At 31.4% G+C, this 17,920-nt stretch overlaps 3 long non-coding RNA genes across 3 annotated transcripts; all 3 read right to left on the bottom strand.

The window, feature by feature from the left end:
- Positions 1–8,638: 8,638 nt before the first annotated feature.
- On the bottom strand, positions 8,639–11,115 carry LOC136271182 (uncharacterized). The gene is made up of 3 exons (XR_010709043.1): positions 10,869–11,115; positions 9,914–10,045; positions 8,639–9,146 (listed from the first exon to the last, which is right to left on the bottom strand). It is a non-coding gene; the product is annotated as an uncharacterized lncRNA (long non-coding RNA).
- Positions 11,116–11,247: 132 nt separating this feature from the next.
- Positions 11,248–11,955, bottom strand: LOC136271472 (uncharacterized). The gene is made up of 3 exons (XR_010709356.1): positions 11,770–11,955; positions 11,563–11,627; positions 11,248–11,370 (listed from the first exon to the last, which is right to left on the bottom strand). It is a non-coding gene; the product is annotated as an uncharacterized lncRNA (long non-coding RNA).
- A 3,062-nt stretch (positions 11,956–15,017) lies between these two features.
- LOC136271580 (uncharacterized) lies at positions 15,018–17,684 on the bottom strand. Its single transcript, XR_010709525.1, has 3 exons — positions 17,562–17,684; positions 17,182–17,313; positions 15,018–16,606 (listed from the first exon to the last, which is right to left on the bottom strand). It is a non-coding gene; the product is annotated as an uncharacterized lncRNA (long non-coding RNA).
- Between the last annotated feature and the right edge of the window lie 236 nt (positions 17,685–17,920).

Below are 17,920 nucleotides of genomic sequence, written 5' to 3'. Positions count from 1 at the left end.
TATATCGCCATCAACTTTGACTATGTTCTTTGAGCAACATGTAACGTTCAAGCTACTTTATATAATGATGAACCTGCTTGCAGCATCTCAAACGCTCAGGATATTTTCAAGCGGCTAAAAGACACTTTATCTATGCGGACAATGATCATCAGGAGCAATGCTTGTGTGTTTGATCTCAAATTTTTACTCAAGAATGTGTTATCAAAAACTGAATAAACACGATCAAACACGGAGATGCAGATTTTCGAAAAAAAATCTAAATATATATGCCTGTCCAAAAAAATCTTCCTAGATATATTGAAATCATTCTAAATGCTCACGTTACAAATTGACGCGGTTACAGTAAAGCAGGGCTGTTTAGAAAGCCCCCAAGATATATGTGAAACTGAATGGCATTAGTCGCTTTATTCAACTTGAATATTTTTTTTATATTTAATCGTTGCAGCGATGAATTTTTTATACGGTTGTTTCAAAACTTACCGCTACACCCTTTTGTGAAATTACAACGTTCTTCTCTACAATTACACTCTAACTGACAGAAATAACCAAAAGATGGATAGCGACAGCGGATATCACACTCCTCTCCTGTATACCCTGCAGGGCATTCTGAAACAAATTTCCACTGTTATAAACTGATAGTAAATAGTATTCATGTAACTTTACATCAAAACTAAAAATCCCAGGAAATAAGGAAATGATACCTAGTTTTTTAGTTGTAAAGAATATAGCAGAATTCGTTTTTACAGAGGACGTCAAAGTGGATGATGAAAATGTCGACGAACCATTTTAATATAATACAACATGTATTATTAAGTTAATACATTTAACTCAATATTGTTTGCGATAATATATAATATGAGCTTAACAAAAAACATCGAACTTCAGATAATAACCTGTATTACCTTTACATCCAGTAGCTGGATGACAGTAAATTTTAAGACAGTTGCATTGACTTTGACAATTGCTGCCATAGCTAGGGTAGCGACAAGAAATGTTACAGATAGTACCAACGAAGCCCACATTGCATTCTGTAAAAGAATAAATGATAAAAAAATCAATAGGCAAAACAATTCATTAAATATCCATGTAAAAATGTAGGTATCCTGTTATTCTAACTTTATAAAAGACCTTTTTAAATCTAATTGTATTAAACTATTATTAAAACTAAGATGCATGTTATACATGTAATACTTTTGTCTTCAAAAGTTTCAAACTTATCTCATAGAATAGAAGTGTAAATAGTGAAAAAATTTTATTTAACGAGGACGAGTACAGTGCGAGTGCACATATCTTTGCGCATTTTGTCATTTTCATGTAGCCGTTGATGCAAAATTATAACTTTCTCTTGTATTGTGTTTTCATACAAAATTAATATTATATTCCATGTTTTTGAGTTGAGAAATTGTGATTTCATGATTTTGATGTGATATAATGCTAAAATGGCGCTTACGCATCATCATTTCCGGTATAAAAACAATGCATAATCCCGAAGAAAAGAGTAGGATTCGCCCATTTATTCGAGGCGGAATTAACATTTTTTAATTAGAATCTATTGACAGGGCATCAAAAGAAAAAAGAGAATTTAAAAAGTATTATTTTGTCAAAACTTAGTTTTAATCCAATATTACTGCAATCTGCCAAATAATGGGGGAAAACAACTTTAATATAATATCTGGACCAAACCAGGAGGTATTTCACCATTTGATGAATTTTACAATAGTTGTCATAAATTTGAAAGGGAAACAAGTCCTTGGGCAGAAATATAGAAAAGATGGATAAAACTGTGAACATTTAGTACATTTTCAACAAATTCCCATAGGGTCCGAAAGTAAAAGCTTTTAACTTTCGAGACGACCCCCTAACAAATAAAGGTGATAAATTGATTTTTGATTTTTAAATAATTAATATAAAAGAAAAACTACAAATATTAAGGAAAATGATAATCAGAGCCGGCCTCGTTAAGAAAGTGGTATGAGATACGACTACGGACAAAGATACAATGAATTCTTCATGTACCAAAACATAAGCACACAACAAACCTGATAGGATAAGAATCCCATTTAAGTATACATGTTTAGATTGGTTACTTTCTATTAATTACTTCAGACAAAAGAGATTTTAGTATTAAAAAACTTTTACACATCAACGAACAAAAAAGGTTTGCTTCCTGCTAATATCTATTGTTCTTGTCGTTAGCAATTTTTAGTGCTATATATATATATATATATATATATATATATATATATATATATATATATATATATATATATATATATATATATATATATATATATATATATATATATAAGACAAGGATTTATAATTTAGAAGACCCAAAGCCATGAAAAATAGAAGTCTTTTAATGTCACTATACATTGCAAAAATAATTTGAACATATCCAGATGCAGATGTGGTCACAGGGCGAAAAACCATCTTTAAGCAAGTCCTTAAAGGTGGCTTAAAGGTGACTTAAAGGAGCTTAAAGGCTATACAACCATTAAGCCGCCTTTAAGTCACCTTTAAGCAAGTGCTTATAGGTCCTTAATGTCCAAACTTCTTTAAGCTACCTTTAAGCCACCTTTAAGCCACCTTTAAGCATCTTTAAGTGGCATTTACGCTCTCTTTACACTGCCTTTACACTGTCTTTAAGTGGCCTTTAAGTCAATATTGATCAAGCTGAACAATAAAAACATATATTAAATGCAAAAGCTCTTTTATAGAGGGGGGGGGGATCATCCGAGTGATAATATAATTTCCAAGGAAGGGGGGGGGGTGTTCCAGGCGGTTTTAATCGTCGCTCCATTAAACACAGATCGCTATCATCAGCACCGCTCTGATGGACACAGATTGCCGTTATAAAATTCTTTATAATTATGGGGGGGGGGGGGGTTCAAAATTATTGTAGGTACGAGCGCAGTCTCTGTATCTTAATATGTGCATAAAACTAATTAAAGTATGTTTGTTTCCTATTATAAATTAATCGGTGAAAAATCTCTCTCTCTCTCTCTCTCTCTCTCTCTCTCTCTCTCTCTCTCTCTCTCTCTCTCTCTCTCTCTCTCTCAGTTCATCCGGTTATTAAACAAAATAAAGATAATGAACCAAAAATGCATGATTTAATTTGTTAATCGGTTTAAGGTTTGTATTTTTTTTTTCAATTTTCATTATTTCTAACTCTAGATCTGCTAGATACATGTTAAAGATGAAAAGACTCTCAACTGCCTTTGTTATATCGGGCAGGATATTACTGCTTTGTTTGTCTAGACATAGTTTTGTTCGTTTGTGTATATCTAATTAGAGTCTATTGTTTGTCCAACTTAAGAAAACCCCTGGAACTAACACAGAATATACAAGATATACACAGCAGTTGTGTCGTGTGCCCAGGTGCATGTTTGTGTATATCTAATTAAAGTCTATTGTTTTTCCAACTTAAGAAAACCCCTGGAACTAACACAGAATATACAAGATATACACAACAGGTGTGTCGTGTGCCCAGGTGCACGTCAGGGTTTCTAAAGGCGTTGAATCTTAGTATGTACGAGTATACGATAAGTCTAGTGAATAAAAGTTAATTTACATTTGTAATTCATTTTCAAAGTATTATTTCCTAGCTCTGGGTTTCAAAGATGTGACGTCTACAAATTAACGATACATGTATGTAAGACTAAAATCTTGAGGCTAATTAATTAATGTACCGGTGATCATAAATAGGGGTTGATTATTTAAATATATGTATAAGGGTAAATATGTCAAATATACCCGGCCTGGCACATCATACAATTGTATGTACAAGTCATTTGCAATTGCCACATGCAGTTAATACGTCACCGGTAATTGGTAATTTTGTTTGTTATAGAATTGATAGTTTAAAAATCATGTACATGTACATACAAATACATGTAAATATTTAAACATATTGGAACGGCGCCGCAATCATGAAAACCGGGAAATTGCGGGAAATTGAACAAATACCCTAATAGTATCAATGCATTTAATAAAAGAAATGATTTCATTTTCTTTCTTTCATTTTTATAGCTATAAATTAGATGAACTTATATCTACTCGGTTTAAATTTATTAACTAAGAAAGCCTACTATAGTGAACCTAAAGGTTTCCATTTAGGTATAATATATTTTTGTTCACTGAAGACCAAGTTCCGTATTTCATTCTAAATACATGCATGCATGTAATTTATAAATTAGATATAATTAATTGTTACAAACTGAATGGTTTGTCAAAATCTTTTCAAGTAAACACATTCAATACAGTGATTCAATATCCACTGATATATAGGTTATAAAAACGCTCATTTATATGTAAGTTGCCGTGGCGCAGAGGATGTGTGGTGATGCTAGTAAACTAAGGGTCCCGGGTTCAATTCTCGCCGTGGCCGTTTTTTTTGGTGTTTTTTTTCTCATTTTTCTTTCTAGAACAAAAACCGTTTTAAAACCTTTTCTTTCATAAAGTTAATACATTTTGTTGGAAATTAAGCACAATATTGAATGAATTTTTTTTAATGGCTTAAAGGTGGCTTAAAGGTAGCTTAAAGGTGGCTTAAAGGTGGCTTAAAGAAGTTTGGACATTAAGGACCTATAAGTTGTCCTTAAAGGTGGCTTAAAGGTGGCTTAAAGATAGTCTTTAAGCTGCCTTTAAGCCATCTTTACGCTTTCTTTAAGCCACCTTTAAGCAATACTTATAGCTTAAACGTAGCTTAAAGGTGGCTTAAAGATCGTCTTTAAGCTACCTTTAAACACCTTTAAGCTATCTTTAAGGAGGACTTAAAGATGGTCATTCATCCTGTGGGTATCAAATTCCTCATTGAATTTAAATTATTGTTAATTATGTAAAACAAAATATGGAACGTTTTTAAACAGTCGGATTTAACTATACAAATAAGACTTCAAACTCCTTGCATTGGATATCGCCCATGTTTTACTGACAAAACCTGTAGATCGTTACTTGCTTTGGTCAAAAACCTCACAGGAACATGTGGCAGTCAGTTAAATCAGATATATCCGACAATCAGCTTTATCATTTATATGCGTAGCTCTACCGATTTTTTTTATTTGTTTGTCAAACGTTTTGATTAATAACAAGTATCCATTTTAACTTCACATGAGATAAAATAACACCTTTTTTTCTTTTTTCGGGGGGGGGGGGGGGGGAGGGGGGTCGTTATTAGTTAAACGGTTTTATAAATTGTTGAAGTAGATTGACAATATGCTTAATATTTGTTTCATGATTATGCATATAAGTTTAGCTTAAAGTTTTGATAATGCAGAGCATCCACAAATATAAAAGAACACCTCTGCATTCCATCATCTTTGGTTGTTAAGGGGGCTGGATGGTCATCAAATTAACCACCAGATTTTTTTTTTACAATTTTAAGATATAAATAATAAGCTATAAACGATTATTTACTGAAGAAAAAAATCATATACTTTATAATTTGTAAATTTTGGGCGGTTTCCTATAATTTGACAAAAAGCTCTTCTTTAAAGAAGATCACTACAGTTTAAATACGGCCATTCCACTGATCTCTCTTTAATAATATGTTTGTTGATTTTTGTGACAGATAATAGGAACTTCTCTTTTACAGTTGCATCTTCGTAGATATTTTATTTCTGTCAAATGAATTACAACCAAGTTTACCAAAATCGGCATTACCTACGTAATCCGACAGTTCTGTCTTTCATATATTTTTCATATTATATATATTTTTTCGTGATTAAAAAAAAAATGTTTCGTCAACACGGCGCTCGGTAACGTTAAAAATGACGTCAAGATGACGCACGCATATTTAATAGAAATACCCAATCTTTATAACACCCTGGTTTTTTTGTGCTTTTCCCCACACAATTGAAATCGGCTCTCTATCACTTGACATCTAATTTGTTGACATTTGTTCTAGAATCATAGGTAAGTTCCCGGATTATTTCAATTTTTACCGCATGTCTCTTTGTTTACTGTAGGAAAAAACCTGAACTTCAGATGACGTTGTTTATTTTTTTTCGACGTGTTTATTTTTTTGACTTATTTTTCCCACCATTGAACATTTTCACAGTTTGTTTCTATTTTTCCCGAGTTAAATCCATACAGTTTTGCCGGCGACGTCAAAGTTTTTAGTCAATCTTAAAAGAGGACTATCCGTCTTTAGTTACTGATATCTGTTCAACAAAACTATACATCCCGTCGCTATTTGTTATAAAGAATATCATGACAATTCTTAACTCAAAGTTTTAATATTATTAAAGTTTAAGCCCAATCCATAGAGATATTACTTTCAACGTAGTATGGTTTCTTGTTGACATAACACAAATTTGGACCGTGCGCAGTGACCTCATTTTTGCAGGATTAGATTCTGAAGAATTCTAAAAAAATAAAGGAACATATAACATTTTTGGATTTCAAATTGTTTGAAACTACTGCCAAATTATGTATACTAAATTTAACAATACTTTGACGTTAAGTTACATAGCTATTGCAAAAGTGTTCGTATTTTTCTGATTGATCCTCGTACATGCCAATATGACAGCAATGATTTCTTTGCTTACTTAAAGATTTTGAAGTATCACCATGTACATGGTATAATTGAGGATTGATTTTACACAAGTCTAATATTACAAAAATGATACAGACACCAATGGATTTAAATTCTATATGTCGTTGTGTTATGTAATTAAACGGACAATTACCAACCTTGAATATGGTACTCTAGAATCTCGTTTACGTGATGGAACACAGCAATGAATGTAGGACTTAATAACCGTTTTTCTACATGTAGTTTCCTATGCATTGCAGGTTTGTTTTAAATTTTGTGTTCCTGAACTGTTGATATCTGTTAAAACGATCTTTGCATGCACAGCAAGTTTCAGGTAATCGTTTGCTCTTGCTCTTAAATACCCTTAACAAATTAGGTTCAATAAGCAATACTGGATGTATTTAAGGTGCTCTAGCATTATACGGCTAGGCTAGCCGGGGTAAAAGCAAATCCTTTCAAATATTAAATCACAGTCCTCAGAAAATATAGTCGAAATAGGTTTTCCGTAAAAAACAGATTTTTCAATGAACAAAAATGACAGTTTGTGGCACACTTTTTTCACTTAAGTTTTATTTCTGCAGATACAGTTAGTAAATAAGTACATAACAGACATGTACCTTATGCACAGTTGTGTGAAAGGTACGGATTTTCCTATAACAGTAACGAAAATAAGAGGTTTTACCAAAAAAAAACAACAAACCACCCAGACAAGTTGGCAAGGGTTCATTGTACATGTATGTTCGGCATTGGAAAAAAATGATGTTATAATCAAAACCTTAATAAATACTGATTGATTTGATCTTTTAAAGTATCAATGTATTAAAATATGCACGTGTTGTAAATTTTTTGACCATGTATCATACTTAATTTAAGCGCATATCCATTCGGTTTAAAATTCCATAAATGCAGAAATGGGAAATCACTTCAAACGACAAAGTGTTTGTATATGTTCCCAAGTAGAATGAGAATATGTCCTTTGATATATTTGACCATGCGATCTATGTATATCACCTGCTGTTTAGTTCATGAAAGGGAATCAAATCAACACATCGACAAAATCTCTCCTCTTTGATTACACACACATATCATATAACATTTTACTTGTTAAAAATGCATTTTCGTGATCAGCAAAATTTAATGTATTATTCTATAGTATATATGAAATAATGATTTTAGTTACAAAAATAGTTTGATCACTTTAAGCAATTATATGAAAAATATATATGAATAACGTTAATGTAAAACGAGCAACAACATTGGTTAAAAATTAATTCTTTTGTGTTAGGTACCCATATCAACTCCTAAGGTGTATTCGTTTCCTACCCCCAGAACTGATTCAGGATATCTCCAGCGTCTACTTGCTAGCTGCAAAGTAGGCGATAGAGATCTACTGGATATCGCCAAACCGCAAACAATCAAATTAGGATTACTCTTGGAGCTCTCTGTCCGACCAAACATGACACCTCTAGTATGGATGGATAGAATGCACAAGTAGAGTAAAGTAATTTGCTTAAGGTAACAATCACGTAACAGCGGTATATGTTGATATAGGGACACATTCGGGGCCTCCGTATTTAAATCAGTCGACGCTATCAAATGCGTCAGCACCTCTACTATACATTTTGTTATCTATAATGATTTTTCCTGGTAAAAATGGCAACATAAATTATTAATACAAATAGACAAAGTCAGGACGAAAGTAATGACGATAGTAACGATAGACCGCATCAAAAGGCTCAGGTAAAAATAATCTTAATTCTAAAATTTTGATAAAAAATCCGATAACAGAATAACACATTTTCCCCGACTGCTTAAAATTTTTATAACACAAAATAACACACTCATTAAACAATTTTGTTTGTATTAGGTTAGATTACAATTCACATCTTATATCTACATAAATATTTCTTGTATCATTAGCAACTCTAGTTAACATTAAAATGAAATCATATGAGCTTTACATATCACAACAAAGCTAACATTTTAATTACAGTGAGTGCACGCAAAAAAAAAAAAAAAAGAAAAAAAAAAAAAAAAAACCCAGAAAAAAAAACAAAAAAAAAACGGAGTCTAAATATGCGACTCTAATAAAATCGTTTTTTTTCAAATTGATGTTCTAATAAACATAGCCATGATCATTTTTTCTGAGCAAAGTCTAAAAAGTTAAAGTATGAGACAAAATTCATATAACAGATAGGACAAAATACCATCTGCATCTATTTTTCAATTCCAAGGGAAGTCGCCTTGGATTTCGATAACATGGTAACATAAAGATTTTCCTCAATAACACATCAACTATGAAGAATATGGAATACCTTACTCCAGATTTCTTTTGAGTTGCGTTTAATAATTATTGCGAACTATCAATAGGAGCCATACAAAATTTGACATATACAAACTGGAATTGCATAATCTATGTAAACAAGGAAAGTCGTCATATTTATTCGTTACGTATAACTTATATTTAATTGAATTGCTGACGAGGAATGCAATGCTAAATATAGATAGATGCTGATTTGAAGAATCGCCCAAACACTTAGCACCACTGTACTATACATCAAAGCTTGTAATTCGTGGCCTTCCTCAAAGTTACAGAATATAGACGATTCTAAAATAAAAGAAGTTGACGTTATCAAGGCAATGAAATAATAGCACTGATCTAATATATTACAACAGTAAACTGGCACACAGCTTTGATAAAATGCAAATATCAGTATCTGATCTAGCGATTATATGTATCATTATTTTTTTTTCTAAAATAAAATTAATATTGTAAAAAAAAAACCCAAAAAAACCAAAACCCACTTAATGATTATTAATGAGCAAAAATAATTACTATGATATGGTGCAATGCTAAACTTCATTTCTCCGTCCGTGTTACATTCCCTTTTGTAACATGAAACAATATATGAAACCAGGATGAGCTCTTTAGAAATGTATACAAATAAAGTCAAATTTTATTAATATGACAAATTTGTACTACCCTTACTGTAATTTCTAGTAGATCAAATAATCATGATACAAAGTTATAACCGAGCCAAAGGCGGATTGCGTCTAGTTTCGTTAAAATTTCAACGCCATAAGATTCCAAAAATGATGTGCAATAGATACATTATGGCGTCAAATGGCGATTAAATGAAATATTATGTTAATTCTTAAAAACGTTTCATTTTTAAAAATCTGTTAATTGCGATGCACGATGTAGATGAATATTATTCTTTTTATAACATGATAACATATTAATTTTATTTGGACACTGAATTGTATAACAGTTATTTTTGGAGAATACAAGCTGTTGTGCCAATACAAATATGAATAAAACCAAACGCAACATCTGTTAGAAGTTACACACAGCTAAAGAAAACACTAACTTACCGTTACAACCTACTACGTGGTTACAATTTTCCTCACTGCAAATACACTCAGACTGGCAATGGAGTCCAAATGATGGATATCGACACGGTTTATCGCAGCTACTTCCAAAGAAACCGACAGGGCAATCTGCAGCTACATTTTAAAGGTGTATAAGGATTAAAATATAGCTATTTCATGTTATCCCATAACCATTAAAAATATAATATTTACTTGTTTTCAAAGTCATTATCTGAAAAAAAAGAATTTGACGTTATCAATGAAATATTAGCATTGATCTAATATATCACAATTATAAACTGAATAAAGAATCAAATGATGTGTAAATGACACACAGCTTTGTTCAAATGCAAATATCAGTATCTGATCTAGCGATATTTTGTATCATTGGTTTATTTTCAAAAAAATTGTTAAAAAGGACACTTATTGATTAAAAAAATAAGCAAGAATAATAACTCTGATATGGTGTAATGCTAAAATTTATTTCCCTGTCCGTGTTACATTCCCTTTTAACATTCAACGACATGTGAAACCAGGATGAGCTCTTTAGAAATGTACACATATAACGTCAAATTCATTAATACGACACATTTTTACTATCCTTTCTGCAATTCCTTGTGGATCAAATAATAATGATACAAAGTTATAAGCGAGCCAATAACAGATTGCTTTTATTTTCGTTAAAATCTCAACGCCTTTTAGATCTTAAAAATTAAGCGCAATATAGATATATTTTAGCGTTAAATGGCAATTAAAAAATATGTTAATTCTTATTAGATATGTAGATAAATATTGTTCTTCTCATAACATGATAACATGTTAATTGTATGTATCTAAACACTGAATTGTACAATTTATTTTTGGAGAATACATGTTGTTGTGCCAATACAAATATGAATAAAATCAAACACGAACATCTGTTAGAAGTTACACACAACTAAAGCAAACACTAACTTACCATTACAACCTACTACGTGGTCACATTTTTCCTTACTGCAAATACAATCAGACTGGCAATGGAAACCAAATGATGGATATCGACACGGTTTATCGCAGCTACTTCCAAAGTAACCAACAGAACAAGCTGCAGCTACATTTTTAAGGTGTTTAAGTATAAAAATATAGCTATTTAAAGTTATCCCATAACCATTAAAAAATGAATATATTTACTAGTTTTCAAAGTCATAATCTGAGTAACAAGGATCTTCTCAATGATGATTGAGGTCGATACCGGTGGAAGTGTAGGTGAGCCATCTGAATTTAAAATAATTGTTTTTTTTAATGCAAGTGTTTAAAGAATAAATTATTTTGTGAACCATAAAATTCTTTAAACATACCTTCACATCCAGTCGATGGATTGCAGAAAGTTTCATTACAGTTACACTTTTTTTGACAGTCCCTTCCGTAGCTAGGGTAGCGACATGGCATGCAATTTATTCCCAAAAATCCACTATGACACTCTGAGAAAAGGAAATGATCAAATGTAAACATTTCTAAATTCAAATTAATTAAACAAAGCTGGAGATTTATTGTATGTTTGATGTAAAGAAAAAAACGAACAATGTTTTTATAAATGTGTCAAAGCTGACAAAAAATGAAAACAGAACAATTAACAAAGCAGTTTCAAATTGCAAGTAAGATTTCCCCCTGACCTTTGCATTTACTGAAAGAAGCATCCCAAGTCTTGCATTGTATTCCAATGGTGTAATCTTCAATACTGTAAATTCAGAGTGTTGAAAACTAATTGACATTCCGAAAAAGACAAAAGAAATATGAGATTAAAAAATATAGTATGTAATATAACAGAAGAAATGATTGTCAGTAAAAGCAAATATAGCTAAATGAACTGAATGAACTACCTTTCTGGTGTTTGTGATGATAGTCCAACTGACAACAAGACTCGACCAGTAAAAATGAGAACACACACACACATTCTGTTTTGTGCCGTCATATCTAAAATTTGTCTTGGAATGTGTTGTCAAACTGACACGCTCTCTATCGTCCGTAAATAAAAAACGACGCATGAATGATTTTACCGCTATTAGTATTTCCTTTATAAAAGGAAATTCTTGTTTCCCTCGTTTTAGAATCTAATTAACAGAATTTTTTTATTTTTGTGACGTATTAGTGATTTAACTTTTCGTGAATATTGTGAATATTTGTTTTCACTAACAATTTATGATAAACTCTGATTTTTTTTTTTTATATGAAATCGTTTTTGAGAGCAGAGATTTGAAGTTGTATTTTCAAAGGCACACTGAAGGGGGATGTTCGCAAATGAACCCCCCCTTCATATTTTTTCGTATTTTTAAATTTAAATTTTATTTCTTGTCTATAATACATAAGCATGTTTGTAATATACATGCACATGTCACAGTGTAGGAACGTAAGTGCACAGTTTTGCACAGGATGAAGCTTTGCCATTCAGTCGACTGAATGATAACTGAATGGTCTGGAAAGGTGACTGAATGGCAGAGATATGCCATTCAGTCACATTTCAGTTACATTTTAGTCACCTTTCAATTGACTGAATGGCAGAGATTCATCCTGTGTTGGGTAGTGATGTTTGTCGAAGCGAGAGAACAAGTAGCGCTGCGAACATTATTTTGTTCGTACAATGTACATTGTACAGTAAAACTCGGTTATAGCGAAGTCCTGTGGACCAATGAATTTACTTCGTTATATCTGTAATTCGTTATATCCCTATAACGAATTCGTAATAATAACTATAGCGAATTCACTATATATATATTTTCTTTCACCAGACTATACTTTTTGCTGATTGAGGCTTAAAATATGAATTACATCACTTTGATAACTTTTATAATCGGATTGATAGTTGAAAAATTTATATAAAAATAAATTCATTCAAAATATTATGCTAACTGGTAGTGAAAACTTTTCTAACTGTAAAGAAATTCGTAATAACATTGTTAAGTTTCGTTATTATTTACCTCTATGGGACTCAATATCAGTTCGCTATAACCGTATTTTCGTTATATCCGATTTCGTTATAACCGTGAAATTTTGCAAAGAATTGTTAAGAATTTGATCAGGGACTCACAAATACTTCGCTATATCCGAGAATTCGCTATATCCGTGTTCGTACTAAACGAGTTTTACTGTAGATGGAAAATACATTAATAACTAATATCTGGAGGGACAGTATCGCGATTTTACACGGTAGTTAACTAAAATAAGTTAAACTTTATGCTCGTCATTTCAATCTTAAAATCTTAAAATTTCTCTTCGGAAAATATTTTTGTATTTTATTGGATCAAATTAGTGCAAACAATTAATAAGTTCGAATCAAAATTTCTAGAGAAGTGTTTCTCATTTCTTTCACAAAACATGTTGTTTCTTGTTTTGAAAATGTTTGCCAAATACGATATATTTCACACATAAAACCTACATATATATAAAGGAAGCAATGCATTCTTCGAATTTGAAGGGTTTTTTTTTTTTTATCATGCCTCGATATTGCTTACTGTACGCGAAGTCTTGTAAGTATGAAGGGGTAGGTCTGATTTGCAGATGAACATCTGTATGCGTAGCTTCGAACATTACAATGAGCTAAAATACTTCTGTTGACTGAAATTAAGTTTTGTAGAACTCTTTTTTTTTTTTTTAAAAAAAGGTTTAAAAAAAACTTATTAAGAAAAAAATCGGACACAAATGTGTACAAAAAACCAAACAAAGCCCATTACTTGTAAAATGTTATTTCCCGCGCTTGCGCGGGATGTCATATAGTTATTTTTTTTATATCAAAGGTTTTGATATCAATTGCGTATGCTGTAAGTATATTACATAAAACGTTTCTAGTTCCACTTGTCAATATAAATACTTGAATCCAAATACTTGTACTTGAATTGCGCTTTAAAATCTCATTAATCCAAAACCTATATGGGTGTTTTCAAAATAGCACTCGTGTGCATATGACAGCTATGTAAAAGGATGTGCAAGGTCGATTAAAAACTACTAATTACAAAAAAAGCAGCAAAAATATTTGTTTTTCATCATTGAAATTTTTGGAATTGATGAGTCCATTCATACAATGGTCATTCTATTGAGTTATCTTACCATTACAAACCAATGCATAATCATAAAACTACGCGTACAGAAAAAAATTCTTAATATATGCTTAAATTTGTGTTACGCGTACGGTATGAAATAACAACAACTCATGATATTCTGAGGAATTTTTTATATTTTTATGATGATATCAATCTCTAGGTCAGATTATTTTCTTAAAGTATATATCTAACTCTACATGTCCCCTATTCAGTCGTATTGATTGTATTTCGTACATAATAATCATTTCAATTTTGGAATGGACATAATGAGTCATTTTGTTTAAGATAGACAAATATTTAGTAACATCGAGCTTTAAATAGCGATTAAAAGTAAAAATAATGAAATTTATAAGGTGGCGTACATAATGTGACGATGTTAAAAAAAAGTGGCGGACATTTCGTGATGGCGGACATAACGTGACGATTTTTTCAAAAGAGTGGCGGACATTTCGTGATGGCGGACATAACGTGACGATTTTTTTCAAAAAAAGTGGCGGACATATCGAGACGGCGGACAAAACGTGACGGCGGAGATAACGTGACTCAACACCTCCTGACATAAACTGTACAATCCTTCGCATCTTCAATCCCCTTGGTAGCATACAAACAGAACTGTCAAATTACGGCGCTAATGCTTTACATTCACATACTCATCTGTTCTTTTGTGTAAGGTACCCATATTATCTCCTAAGGTGTGTATTTGTATCCTACCTTCAGAACTGATCCATGATATTTCCATAGTCTACATGCTAGCTGCAAAGTAGGAGATAGAGATCTACCAGATATATCCAAACCGCAAACATTCAAATTAGGATTACTCTTGGAGCTCTCTATCCGACCAAACGAATACACCTCTTGCATGGATGGAGAGAATGTACAAGTAGAGCAAAGTAGGTTGTTTAAGGTTACAATCATGTTACCGCGATATATATCGATATGGACACATCTGGGGTTACCGTATTTAAATCATTCAACGCTATCGAAAGCGCCAACACCTACACTATACATTTTGTCAAAAGTGTGATTATTTTATGATTTTATTTATGCTTTTGAAAAGAATGAAAGAATTAAATTCCATATGCATAGGTTAATATTTGTCACTCAAAAAAAATTGCAATGAATATAGTTGGGAAATGCAGTTATTCGTACAATCGCTGTTGTGAATTATTAAAATATTAAATGTTTTTTATAGATTCAAATCCAATATACGATTTGTAAAATTGTGTAATTAAAGATTCAGAAACGGACAAAGTTTACTACTTGTTTTAGTTTTCTAAATAGTTTTTAAAGCTATATTTTACAATGTAGGTATATCACTATATATTCTGGCTTTTATTGCTTACAATATGTCAACAATTGTTATGTTCCCAAAAAAGGAGCTGATGTACGAAAACTACATTTGAACTGTGAAATTGTGAAAGAAATATTCCTTATTAATAATTCCAAATTGCAAAACATTACAAAACAATATGTCTAGCACATTTTACATTGTTATGAAATGCGGCGATAATACAATGCCTAATGAATACCAAAAAAACTGCAGGTTTTGTGAAATAGAGCGGAATTGGAATGTTTTTTCGATGAACTAAAATGATCTTTCCTGGAAAATTGGCAACATAAAAAATTAATACAAATGTACAAGGTCAAGACACGAAAGTTATGATGACAATAACAACAGACAGCATATAAAAACCACATTGTCTCAGGTAAGCTACACATTACCTTAACTTGTGAATTTTCATCAAGAATTCAATAACGGAAAATACATTTTCCTCACTGCTTATCAATTAGAACTGAAAATGATTTTTTGTGAAATAACTATGAAAATGATTTTTGACTGTTTTATAACACAAAATATCATACTAAGTAAACAATTTTTTTGTGTTAGGTTAGATTACCATTCATTTCCTATATCTACATAAATATATATTGTATCGTAAGTAATTTTAGTAAACGTTAAAATGAAATTACATCAGCTTTCACATCACAACCAAGCTGATAGTTTAATTACAGAAAGTGCACATAAAAAAACAAACTAAAAACGCAACTCTAATAAAACCACATTTTTTTCAAATTGATTTTCTAAAGAACGTGTTCATAATAAGTCTTTCTGGGCAAAGTCTTTTGTCTGGCGGTAATGAATTATGTACTTTATCATAGTCTAAAGGAAGGTTAAAGTATGAGACAGAATACATATAACAGTTAGGACAAAATACAATCTGCATCTATTTTCCAATACCAAGGGGACAAGTCGCCTTGGATACCAATAACTAAGTAACATTAATATTTCCCCAAAGAACACTTCAACTGTAAAGAATATGGAATACCTTAATCTAGAGTTCTTTTGACTTAAGTAATCATTACAAACTACTAATAGGAGTGTTTTAACCACGCCATGCAAAACTTGATATACACAAAATGGAATTACATAATTTGAAACAAGGGAACGTCATAGTTTTTTGTTACGAATAACTTATATCAAAATAGATTGCCGACGAGGAATGCAATACTAAATATAGATAGATGCTGATTTGAAGAATCGCCCAAACACTTAACACCACAGTAATGTACATCAAAGCTGGTGATTTGTGTCCTTCCTCGGACTTACAGAGTGTAGACGTCTCTAAAATAAAATAATTTGACGGTACCAAGGCATTAAAATAATAGCATTGACCATATATATCACAATAAACAGTAAACTTAATAAAGAATCAAATGATGTTTAAAAAGGCACAAAGCTTTCAAATTGTACAAATACAAAATATAATATCTGTATCAGATCGAGCGATAAAATGTTTAATTTTTTTTTCTCTAAAAAAAAAAGATTTGTGTTGTAAAAAAATACTTAATAATCATAGAGCTGAAAAAACTATCATATAGTGCAATTCATTTCCCTGTCCGTGTTACTTTCCTTTTTGTAACATGCAACAATATGTGAGACCAGGACGAGCTGTTTAGAAATGTATAAAACTCATTAATAGACAAAATTGTATCACTCTTTCTGGAATAACTTCAAATCCCTGTAGATCAAATAATCATGATACGCTCCATATGTCGATGTTCTAACCGGGCTAACGATAGACTGTTTTTTATTTCCCATTAAAGGTCAACAAATTCTGTCTATCTATACGTATGAGAATAAAATCAAACACAACATATATTAAAAATTTCACACAACTTAAGCAGACACTAACTTACCATTACAACCTACTATGTGGTTACAATTTTCCTCACTGCAAATACACTCTGACTGGCAATGGAATCCAAATGAAGGATATCGACAGGGTATATCGCAGCTACTTCCAAAGAAACCGACAGAGCAAGCTGCAGCTACATTTAAAACGTATTTAAATATTAAAATATAGCTATTTAAAGTTATTCCATAACCATTCAAAAATAGAATATTTACTCGTTTTCAAAGTTATTATCGGAGTTACGGAGATCTTTTCAATCACAGTTGAGGTTGATTTCGGTTGTAATGTAGGTGATCCATCTGAATATAAAATGTATGTTTTTCTATAATGCAAGTTTTTAAAGAATAAATTGTTTTGTGAACCATTAAAATTGTTTAAACACACCTTCACATCCTCTCGATGGATTGCAGAAAGTTTTATTACAGTTACACTTATCTTGACACGCGCTTCCAAAATTAGAGTAGCGACATTGGAGTGTGCAATTGAATCCAAAATATCCATTATGACACTCTAAAAAGAGGTAAAAATAGGAAATAGGAATTAAAAAATTTAAAGTTAGGTTATATAGGAAATAGAATGTAAACATTTACAAATTCAACTTAAATGTAATTAAACAAAACCCAAAACAAAAAAACTTTTAGAAGAGTTTCATATTGAAAGTAAGATTTTCTCCCTGACCTTTACATATACTGAGAAGAGCATCCCAAGTCTTACAGTGTATTCCAGTGTTTAAATCTTGAACA

This window comes from Magallana gigas, chromosome 9, assembly GCF_963853765.1.
Source record: "Magallana gigas chromosome 9, xbMagGiga1.1, whole genome shotgun sequence".
NCBI classification, from domain to species: Eukaryota; Metazoa; Mollusca; class Bivalvia; order Ostreida; family Ostreidae; genus Magallana; species Magallana gigas.
The sequence above is the reverse complement of the archived record's forward strand: the minus strand, read 5'-3'. Positions and strand labels throughout refer to the sequence as shown.